Consider the following 12,766-nt stretch of genomic DNA (forward strand, 5'->3'; position numbering starts at 1 on the left):
TAGCTCATCTTTTTGAAAAATGAGTGCTTGTTTGATAGTCATGATTTTATATTAAAATATTACATTTTATATAACTTTTAAACCACAGTATATAACACACAAGCATAATCAGTCGATAGTTTGTTCTCTAATATTGTCCATTTTATTTGAATTCTGGTGACATAAATTACTTTGATTCCATATAGATCAAAGAAATGTGTCTCCTAGAAACAAAATCATGGCAATCTTAGAAAGATCCAGCAAAAAGTGGCTAGAGTATCAAACTATACCTTTCTCTTACAAACTTGGCACTTGGCTATTTGATGACAATTTAGCACTTCCTACTGTTTTGGTCTATGTAATTTTCCTCATTTCACCCAATTTATTTATTTGCTAAACCAAAACTGTGAAGTGAGTAACAGAGAGGGGAAAGCATACCAAATAAATAGCAGATGCACAAGTGCATCTCTTGAATGAGAAAGCATTAGTTTGGTTAGAAAACTAAATACATGGATTTCATTGTTAGATAGTAAACCCTCAGGGCAAAATCCTGCTCTCAACTTGTATTATGAAATACAGATGTTTCTTAGAATGAATGAATACATGTGTGAATGGGCACAGAGGGTGCTATAAAGCGAGGGTGTGGATACATCCCTTGAACCCATTAGGTGTGAATTCTAACATAGTTCTGTGATTTTAGCCAATCATAGGACAGAGGGAAAGTTAAGTGCAAAGATCCTATGAAATTATAAAATATCTTAGACAAAGTCGCATGACTAGAAATTCCTTTTGTGATCTGGTTTGTTTTCTCTTTCTCCTTTCCTCACAATATACGTACATTTCTTGAGAGTTCTAGACATAATGGAAACAAGTTATAGATGACATTCAAAAGCATATTGTTGGAGACAGCCACATTACATGACCAAGCACATTGGTTAATTTAATTTCAGATCCTGTAATAAACCATGACTGCCCTGAGGCTAACAGAATGAAGTTCTATCAATAAAATAAGAGTATATAGTTTAATAGATATGCCTAGAATGTTTACATCAAAATATATTAAAATTTAAAGTAAAAACAATACGAGGAATTTATAAAGGATATTCTATATGTGCATAAACTTAGTATGGGTTAAAAGTGATATTTTAAACAAGTAGAGGTTATTTAATAAATGTATGCTGGGAAATAGGGTGAGGGAGTAAATATGAAGTTATTTCTCCTCACACCATAAGCAAAAAGGAATTCTAGCTGAATTAATGAGTAAAAGTTAAAATGAAATCATAAGAACTGGAAGAAAAATAGAATAAAGGTAGGAAAGACCTTTTTAAATATAGAAGCAAAGGTAGAGTAATAAATTTGAACTTACGATAATCAAAAGTACTATAACAAGTTATAAGAAATGATCATTGGGAAATACTTCATAGATTTAATCGACAAATATTTATGTAGCACCTATTGTAGACAATGCGTGGATCTGACTCTGGAAATATAAGAATGAACAGGATAGATAAAGCCAGTGCATTTACAGTGCTTACATTTGATTGAGGGAGATAGTAAAAATATGCTTTCAAGTAATGGTAAGTGGTATGACATGAAGAAAACTAAAGAAGTATATAACAAAAAACACAGAAGAAATTGACAAGGCGTGGGGGAATACAGCAGTACTATTTTGATTGGATGTTCAAGGGAGGTGTCTATGATATGATCCTTATTTGAACTGAGTGAAGTGAATGAGCCATGCAAAGTTCTGAGAGGAAAGCATTGAAGGTACATGTGTTAACAAGTACAGTGTTCTTGAGGTAGGAGCCACATGGAGTGTTTGGGAAAATAAATCCAGTGTGGCTCAGAACTAGTGTAAGAGGTAGAGTAGTAGGAAATAAGATCATAGAGGTCACTATTTTTCAGATTATGTAGGGCCTTGTAAGGTTATGGGGAAACACTTCAACTGTTGTTCTGTTGTGTGAAGTCATGGTTAGTTTTTGCTCAGAGATATGATATTATCTGATTTATATTTTTAAAGAGTAACTGGCTACTTTATAGAAAATCAACTAAGGTAGGGGTAGGGAGAAGGTTAGTGTAGTAATAGTACCCCAGTTAATTGGCTATTGCAGTAGTTTCAGATGGTGATCATTGTAGCTCAGCCGGGGTGTTATAGGTGGAGGTGAACAGAGTCAAGATACATATTGTAGGTAGTGTTGTTAGTTCTTGGTAATGAATTGAATGTGGGGTATGAAGAAAGTTGGACATAAATCTAGGGTTTAAGAGAGAATTTAGGGCTATGAAGAGAAAGTTTAAAGTTACCAGATTTTAACTAGTATTTAAAGTCATGAGATTGGATGAAATCATTGAGAAGTAAGTGTAAATAGAGAAAAGATCCCAAGAATGACCTGTAGGTCACTAATCAAGAAGTTAAAAAGAAAGAAGATCCAGCAAAGAATTCTCAGAAAAAAACTATTGAGGTAGGATAGAAAAGCAGGATAGTCCGGTATCCCAAAAACCAAGTAGAGAACTGGTTTAGGTTCCAGTTGGGGCAAGATGGCAACATCAGTGTAGATTTTTAAATGTTCTGAAATCACCTTACAAAGCAGTCAGAGCATCTAGAACAGTGAAAGTAAAAACTCCTGGTCAAAATTTTTAACAAAAAGCAAAGCTTTTTGTACAAATTCTACAATATGAGCAAGCAAACAAAAATACCAACTATTGGCAGTAACGGGAGAACAGAAGGAATTTTCAGTGTTCTTTGAGCTGGAAAATAAGGAATCACCAAAAAGTACTCACCTACTCAGAAAAGGTCTATCCTTGGAGGGGAAACCTAGCAGGCAGGCTTGAAAATAACTGCTAAAACTGGGGGAGAACTACAGAACACCCACTTTGTAATGAGTGTAGAAAAATTAGGACAAAATTAGATTATGCTGGTATATTCAAGTCCCCAGAGCTTCCAGAAATACACAACCAAAATTGCCTTCTAGAAGAATGGAACCCCACATTAAGTAAAGTCAACTGAAAGTAGGATTCAAGTTCATATGACTAGTACAGGGAAAGAAGTCCTAGATACAAAGGCAAAAAGGGATTAGCCCTTTCCACCTATATGGTAACTTCCTAAAATATAGAAAAACTCATCACAATAAAACATGAGCAACAGAAAATGACTGCAATATAAAATGTAAGCAAAAAAAACTCATTCTCTAGATGATGTGCCAATGGACAGTGAAAACACACTAGAAAAATATGGCAAAAAGACCAAAGAAAGTTGTGATTTAATATTTCAAAACTAGCTAAAGGCAATTAAGAAAACAAAAATTATAAATGTTGCATAATCAATCAGAAAAAATCAGAGTTGAAAACACTAGCTAAGAGGGTGATATTAAAAGAAGGGCAGAGCTTGATAAATAATTAAAAATAAAACAAAAATATCAGGAGACTAAACTAGATGGAACAAAAAGTTAATAGACATCAATGAAATTATTGTAAGTAAAATAGAATATGAAAATAAAAACACTTTAAAAATCAAATGGAATTGAAAAAATGATTAAAAGAATTTTAGAGATGATAAATTTAGCAGACTGGTAAAAATGACTCAACACATGTATAATATAATTCTTAAAGACGAAAATCAAAGAAATGAAACAAAACAAATATAAAAACCATGATTCAATAAAACTTTCCAAACATAAAACAAAATTTGAATCTACATTGTGAAAAGATATACCATATGAAAACCAACCTAGAGTGGTTAATACCAAAATACTTTTTAAAATTTATTTTTTAAATTTATTTTTCAATTATAGTTGACATACAATTAGTTCAGGTGTACAACATAGTGATTAGACATTTATATACCTTACAAAATTATCACCCCAATAAGTTTAGTACTCATCTGACACCATACATAGTTATTACAATATTTTTTACTATATTGCCTATGCTGTAATTTACATCCCCATGACTATTTTTATAACTGGCAATTTGTACTTCTTAATCCCTTTCACCTTTTTCACTCATCCTCCCTAATCCCTTTCTATCTAGCGACCATCAATCTGTATGAGTTTATTTCTATTTTATTTGTTCATTTATTTTGTTTTTCAGATTCCACATATAAGTGAAATCATATACATACCAAGATACATTTTAAAAATCTATTGAGATTTAAAGAAAAATAATATATTCGTTGGGCTTGCAGATAAAAAAAGCCAAGTTATTTACAAGGTAAGGAATGTAAGATTGGCTGACTTTTCAACAACAGTAATTTAAGCCAGAAAACTGTAGAGTCGTATATTTAAGATACTCAAAGGCATTGTAAGCCAAAATTTTAAATCTAGCTAAACTTACGTCTAAGTATAAATTTATATAATAAATGAGGCTATGAATATGCAAGACCTCAAGAAATATTCCTAAAGTATCAACAAGGGAATGAATTCAGACATTCTGAGAAATACTGAAGAAGGTTCACTATAAGGACATTGAATATATTTAACTGTAGTACTGATGGTAGATAATAAGGTGATAGAATAATATATATTTAATATATGTCCTGGCAATGTAAATAAGTTTCAACTACAAAAATGGAGGGAGAAAGGAAGAGTATATGGAAACAGAATGTTTGCTAATTTTCTTATAGGTACTAACAGAACAAATTTTTTAAAAATAAACATATAAAGAATATCTCCCACAAGTAGTTCTATAGTGAAATTTTACCAAGCTTTTAAAGATCAAGTCATCCAAATGTTATTTGAACTACTCCAAAGCATGGAAAATAATAAATTGAATACAAAATTGATATAAAAACCTGAAAAAATATTAAACAAAACAGAAAACTATAGCCTATTCCCCCTTATAAATAAGTATGCAAAATTCTTAAATAAAATATTACCAAAAGGAAGTAACAATACATTAAAGAATAATACATCATAACATGGGAGATTTATTTCAGAAGTACACAGATAATTAAATATTAAGAAATCTATTAATATAATTCACCATATTAATAGAACTATAGAGAAAAATAATAAAAATGCTTTCTTACATGGCAAAAAGGCACTTAACAACATATAACATCCACTCATATAAAAAGTGCTCAGAAGGTATTAATGGATACTTCCTTAAAATAATAAAATGATATCTCACTCAAAAGCCAGTATCTTCTCAAATAAAGATACTCTAGACCTTTCACTGTAAAAGCCAGGAATAAGAAAATATGTCTAGTATCCCCACCAAAACCTAATATTGTACAATTAAAAAGACAGCAATTAGAAATGTAAGAATTTTAAAGAACAAGGTAATACTATTCCTATTTGTAGACTGTATTACTATATTTCTGGAAAACTCAAAATAATTGATGGAAAACTATTATAAATAATGAAAGAGTTCAAGATATAACAATATGCAAAATCAATACCCTTCACATATATAAACAATAACCAGTTACAGGATGAATGGAAGAGAAGACTCTGTTTACAACAGAAAAGAAACAAACTAAGTAAAATCTTATCCCCTCAAAAAATGCCTAACATCTATATGAGGAAACATATAATAATTCCTGAAGGACACACAGGCTATTTAAACAGATTTTCTTAAATTAAATTTATTGGGGTGACAATAGTTAGTATAATTACATAGGTTTCAAGTGTGCATTTCTATAATACATCATCCATGTATCACATTTTGTGCTAGACTCAATGCTAGAAAGATGTACATTGTTCCTAAGTAAATTTAAAAACTTAACCTGATACCAATACAAATACCACATTTGTTTTCTGAAGTTAAATTACTTGATTATACAGTTTATTTGGAAGAATAAACAAAAAAGAATAGCTAGGAAACACTGAAAAAAAATATGAGCTGTGTGTGTGTGTGTGTGTGTGTGTGTGTGTGTGTGTGTGTGTGTTCATGTGTGTGCAAGTGTGCATACATGCATTAACCCTACCAGTTATAAAAATATACCATAAAGTTCTCTAGAATAGGATGGTATTGATGAATGGAGATTAATGGAGCAGAACAGAAAATCCAGAAATGAATCCAAGTGCATGCAAAGCATCCTGTAAGGATGGATCAACTTGTTGTATAGCAACTCTTCTGAGAATAAGTAAAAAGCTGAATAACAAGGAGAAAAAGAAACATGTATGTATGTGAGTGAGAGACATCAGAGAACTACCAAGAGAGTGAAGACTTAAGAAACCATGACCCTTGAGAGAGCAGAAACACAGAGGTATACCTGATAAACTGTGCCTCAAAACTCCTTGAGACTAAGTGGAAAAAGTCCACTGCAAGGTCAAGAAGTTAAAATGAACTACAGGCAATAGTATGTGAATTATATCTTAATAACTGATGTTAAAAATACAATAATTGAAATAACTCAATAAATAGTTTAAATCAGATTAGACACAGATGAAGAGAGGATTAGTAAATTAGAAGATAAATCAAAAGAAAATATATGAACTAAAACACAGATATTTGGAAAATACTGAACAGAGAATAAGAGATGTGTGGGATATGGTTTAAAAAGTCCAACATGTATAATGAATTCCAGAGAATGGAGAGAATAGGCCAGAAGTCATATGTTAAAAGATGATGGCTGAGAACCTTCCAAAACTGACATTAAATCGCAATTCAAAATGAATTATAAACCCCAAATATAAATTTAAAAAAATAAATAACCACAGACACATCACGATAAAATTGCTATAAAACAAAAGGAAAAATATTAAAAATACCCAAAGAGAAATGAAACATCTTCAACAAACTGAATGCATATGGAAATATGACATATGATAAAGGCAGTACATTCAATTAGTTAAGAAATAATTTTTTAATAAGTGGAGTTAGGCTAACTGGACAACTGCGTGAAAAAAAAAGGTTAACTTGATCATACTACACACCAAGATAAGCCATACAAATAAATACAACTAAAGAAAACTTGACTATATACTTCCATAAACTAGAAATGGAAATCTAACAAGAAGCAGTAAGGGAAATGATTGGTAAGTTTGACTGAAAATCATTTTGTATGGCAAAAAGTCTCCAAACCAATCACAATGTTCAGGAGGATTGTTCTCTGGTCCCATGTTCAACTTGTGATAAGAGAAGTAGGACTTTGTGATTGGTAAGCACCTGATGGACAAAGACCAGTTCCTGAAATGAAAAAATGTCTATCACCATAACAACATGAATTAGATGCTGTTGTTCACATTGCACGTTTACTTATAAAACTAATTTGTAAATATACCATATTGGCTAAACCATAAATTTACCAGTTTAAGTGCTGTTTCATACAGCAAAGTGTGTTTGTATACTAAGTAGAAGGTTAAAACTTTGTACTTATACTATTAGTAACTGAAACTTTATTTGGTCTTTAAACTTGGATTTTTATTTTTTAATTTTTATTACCTTATTTCCTTTTCTGTCATCTAATCTGTCATTTATTTTTCTCTTCAGGTAATATAAAGCAAATAATTTGCTTATTGTTAGAATATTATAGTAGTTTTCAACAATGACACAAAACTGATTGGCCTTTGATTATTTTATAAAGTTTTACTTTTTCTATTTTAATTTATTTAAAAGTATCATTTCGATTTCTTATCCAAAAACTCTGGGAAATTATATACTATATGCTAATTTCTGAAAGCGTATATGCTTAATTTTATAATATGGACAAATTGAAAGTAATGAAAAGAAAAGGCATCAGATTATTGTCAGATTATATGTCATATAAAAGAGGAATATAGTAACCTTTGGAACTTAAATAAATAATAGCTAAATTTTACTCAGTGTTCATTATGTGCCAAATACTGTGCTAAATGTTTTATGTGTACTATATTTTGTGTACTATATACAAAATGACCCTTTAAGGTAGATGGTAGATATAGTCCCTTTTAACCAATAAGAAAAACATGGCTTAAAGAGCTAGTAATTGTTGGAGCCTAGAATCCAACTCAGTGGTGTTACTAGAAACTCTTCTCAACCCCTTCACTACATTGCGTCACACTTGAAAGTTAGTTAAGAATACCTAAGTTCTCTATTTGAATCATAAACTTCTACTGCCTCCATTTTTAAAAATCTTTAATATGTGCAGATCATGTTCAGCGAATGACAAATAAACCATATAGCAACTGCATGGGTAGTTTTCCTTGTGTTGAGATCTGTAATCACAGGCAATTCATAATTTACGGATTATTCTACAGACCCATAATAAGTATAATTTTTCCTGATTCTCCCCTTTTCTTACATATGAAGAAAATTATTTAGAAAGTAGGACTGATAATATTTCTGGCCAAAATGTCTCTGAGAGTTTGCATATTGCTTTAGTCTCTGTCGCAAACAAATAACAACAAGAGATAAAATGTTTTAAGCAAAAATAAAAATAAAATGATGGGTTCAAAAACAAAGTAATCATCTGCATGGCAATATCTAGTAAAGTTGAGCATATTTTTATCCTACAAACTGGTGAATTCCATTTGTAGGGATATGCATTAGTGAAAAAGCTCACTAGATATGGAAGAAGAATAGAACATAAACTCAGTGCAATGTGCGTGGCTGAAGCTCTGGCTTGCTCTACTCCAGGAAGTAGGCATTGCTAGACATGGACATGCAGGAAAGTGCTGAAAAGTTTCTATGTAAGATGAGAACCATAACCAGGCTAACTGCTTAAAGTCAAGTGCTAGGCAGGGTTGTTGACCTCTCTTTTCCCATAAAAGGATGGACAAAGATACCTTGCTAGCCTTTGGGGCTTTAGCTGTTAGTAACCTGGGGAACTTCAGAATCTGAAGAGTAAATACTCAGTCTCATGAATACTGTGTTTCCCAGAAAATAAGACCTAGCCAGACAATCAGCTCTAATGCGTCTTTTGGAGCAAAAATTAATATAATATATTTATGTTATGTTATGTTATGCTATGCTATGCTATGCTATGCTATGCTATGCTATGCTATGCTATGCTATGCTATGCTATGCTATGCTATGTTATGTTATGTTATGTTATGTTATGTTATGTTATGTTATGTTGTTATGTTACATTATGTAAGACCTGGTCTTATATAAGACCCGGTATATATTATATTAACAAGACCCGGTCTTATATTTTATAAGACCGGGTCTTATATTACAGTAAAATAAGACTGGGTCTTATATTAATTTTTGCCCCAAAAGACTCATTAGAGCTGATTGTCCTGTTTGGTCTTATTATCAAGGAAACACGGTAAGAATTAAACTAATATTCCCATTCCCATTAATGTCAGAAATAATGGAAAGGTCTCTTATATTACTATTTTAAAGTGTACCTGTAGTTGTATAGAATGCAATAGGACCCAAAAAAAAGAAGTACAGATTTGGAAAGAGAGAGAAAAAAAAGCAGTCTTTATCTGCAAACACCACCACTCTCTCAGGGATTCTATGTGTAAATTATTAGAACTAATAGACAATTCAGCAGGTTTGTAATTACAAGATCAACATCAAATATCATTAACATGCCATACAAAGAGACATAACGGGCACATACACAAAATAAAAATATAAAATAAGACCATATGAAGAGACAATGGGAAGACTGACATCTATCCACAGCCAAGGACAGAGGCCTCCGAATGAAACCAGCCATGATGGCACCTTGATCTTAGACTTCCAGCCCTCCAGATCGGTGAGAAAATCATTTTTTTCTTGTTTGTTAAGCCCCTCATTTTTTTCTTGTTAAGCCCCTCAAAAAAATATATCATTAACATCTTATATACCACCGATACTCAACTGAAATACATAATGGAAAAAAGCTCATCCGCAATAACAATTAGGACTATAAGATACCGAAGAATAAATCTAACAACAATTTGAAGAACTTCTGGAGAATTTAAAATATATTATTGCAGGAAATAAAAGACCTAATTAAATGAAGGTATGTAGCAGCAGGGAATACTCAATAATTTGAAGATAGTAATTCTCTATGAATTTGTCTATGAACTCAATGCAATTCTATCAAAAGGCCAATGTGCATTTTTTTAAAAATAATTTGACAATGCTATTTAAAAATTCTTAAGAAGACAAAGGATCCGAAGAATAATGGAGATAGTAGTGAAGAAAAGGAAGAATGGGAGGGAGGACTCATTTTTCCTACCAGATATAAAGAGATGGAATAGATTAAAGAGGCCTGGAAAGAAATATATGTATGGAAAGCTCATATAAAGATGGATTACTCAATAAGGAAAGGGTGGATACTTTAATAAATGGTGCTGAGTTAATAAGCTATTTGTATTAAAAAAAAATGAAATTGGATCTCTTCCTAACATACACAAAATTGAAGTGAAAATTAAAACTTTTAAACTATGAGGAGTAAACATGGGAGACCTTATGACTTTGGAGTAGGAAAGACTTCGTTAAAGATACAAAACACACAAACACAAAAGAAAAAATTGATAAATATAAGTATGAAATTAAGATGAGTATTGAAACAAAGACGCCATATGATCAAAGTTACAAAACCTAGAAGAAAGCATTTACACTATATATTATGAAAAAAGCTTAATGTCCATAATTTATATAACATTAATAAGAAAGTGATAGTTTAATAGAAAATGGACAAGAAAAATTACAGGAAAAGAGTTTGTATGGTCAATAAACATATATATGAGATATACTTTTACATACCTATTGGATTGGCAAAAATATAAAAATCTGACAATGTTAAATGTTGACAAGTATGTAGAGAATTAGGACCTTTCATACGATGCTTATGGGAATTTCATAGTTTTCATACACTGTTAGTTTATAATCATTGTAGAGAGCAATTTGGCAACAGGTAGTGAAGTTGGTGATATTTTCTTGACTACCTAGTTAATTCCATTTCTAGGTATATATTCTAGAGACAATCTCCTTTATGCATATAAGAAGACATGTATAATAATGCTTGTTGCAGTACTGTTTCTAAAAGCAAAATTGGAAACAATATAAATGTCCTTCAAAAGGAGTATTGATAAATATGTGTGAGGTATACGTAATGCTATACAGTAGTTAAACTGAATGAGCTAGAGTTATTTGTATCATTATGATAAGTCTTTAAATTATACTGCAGAGTGACATGTACCATACAATACCATTTACTTAAAGTTTAAAATACACAAAACAATGCTATATAAACTATGAATCAACATATACATATGTAGCATATCTGTAGCATTTAGTATAACTACATCCCTACAAAAATGAACAAATTCACAATGGTGCTTACCATTGGGAAGAGAGGGACATGAGGTCTTCAAAGGTGTAATATTTTATTACTTTTAAAAATCTGAAGCAAATCTGGCAAAATACTAAACTTTAGAACTGGGTTGTAAGATTTTTACATTAAAATATAGTACTGATTACAAATATCAGTGTCACATAAGAAGATTTTCCTTTAAAAACTCGGTTTCCTCCAAGTTCACACTGCTACTTCTAACTTAGGAAAACTTGTCTCCTAAAGGAAGAGTGCTTTCCCCAAGCAAACTGTGGCAACGAATTGAAGCATTCGAGTTCTGTGGAAAATTGTTTAGGCAGTATGCTTTAATCAGCATTTTCTGCCAATGATTTTTCTTTTCTTTCACATCACAAATGCCAGTAGGGTAGATGCAATCATGTAACTAGGGGTGAACCGCAGAACCTGAGAACTGCCAGGGTTTTTGAAATACACATTTTAATTTTGAGCAATAGAGTCCCTTGTTTCTGTGGTGAATGTGATGTGGCGTTTTCTGATTGGCAAGTGACCCATTGAAAGCACCCAGGGAGGGATCGTATCACAGTCCAACTTCCCAATTAAGTGTAGTTTTGTTTGTGGCCTTAATTGCATTTGTTGGAAGCCGCGTCCTTGATTTCCCAATCCTGTCTGCATTTTTACTTGCCCTGTGTAAAAATGAAAAAGAGAAGGTATATCTCCAAAGCAACACGAATTTGGGAGATTTGTTTGGAATGGATAGCAGGAGAATGTTGATCCATTATTTAGCTGCCATAGTCTTCCCAGGAAAACGCTGAGTCTTCATATCATCTGGGCATTTTAACTATAACCAAGAATTTGTCCATCCAGCTAAAGACTGCAAATCTGAAACTTCTCTTTAAACTGCATTGCCTCAATTAATAAATGGGCTGGGTTAAGTGTCTAGCTCCTTGATACAGCTTTCTATATACCGGTGTTTCATCCTAGCACAATCATCACTTGCATCTAACCTCCAGAATAATATAAGGAAGTCGAAAATTATGAACATTTATGTGACAGTGCTTTGTATGATGAAAACAGTTTTACAGCTTTATAAAACCAGTGTAATAGAACCATCCTGGAAGTAGGAAAGAGTTACATTTATGTAACTCCTTGTGCCTTTCCTTTAAAAGAAAATGGATGCTTAGTGGCTACTGGCTCTTCAAGCATGAGGTTTCCTTTTAGTAGAGGTGGATGGATAGAAAGGTTGTGATATTCACTACAGCCAAGCAAGCCCCAATTTTCTCATGAGGATAAACCATCACAAGCCCATTGTCAGTATCTGGCAAGCAGCGGGTTCCCAGTGTACCCTTGGTGATTCCAGAAGCATAAACATACCCTAACGTACATGTGGGGGCGGGCAGAGGAAGAGCCATCCACAGTTCAGCCTGCCGGACTGTGAATAGAGACAACTTGGTTGATATTTATAGTGAAAAGGAGAAGTTTTGGGAGCAGGGAGGTCTTTTGGGTCGTCGCATTCTGTGGGTTGTGCAGGAATGCAGAGACCCGATGCCTGTCTCTAACTGCCTGCCTTGTTTTCCCCTTCAGAGATGTGATCCCCATAAAATCTCTATGGGAAGT

The 12,766-nt window shown here is 32.3% G+C and overlaps 1 protein-coding gene across 1 annotated transcript in view; it reads left to right on the plus strand.

Annotated features, from left to right (window-relative positions):
* Positions 1–12,766, plus strand: part of DCHS2 (dachsous cadherin-related 2) — a 275,852-nt gene that overhangs the window by 233,793 nt on the left and 29,293 nt on the right. The window lies entirely within an intron of this gene.

Source organism: Rhinolophus sinicus, chromosome 15 (genome assembly GCF_057876585.1).
Source record: "Rhinolophus sinicus isolate RSI-liver-muscle chromosome 15, RSI-T2T, whole genome shotgun sequence".
Lineage (NCBI taxonomy): Eukaryota > Metazoa > Chordata > Mammalia > Chiroptera > Rhinolophidae > Rhinolophus > Rhinolophus sinicus.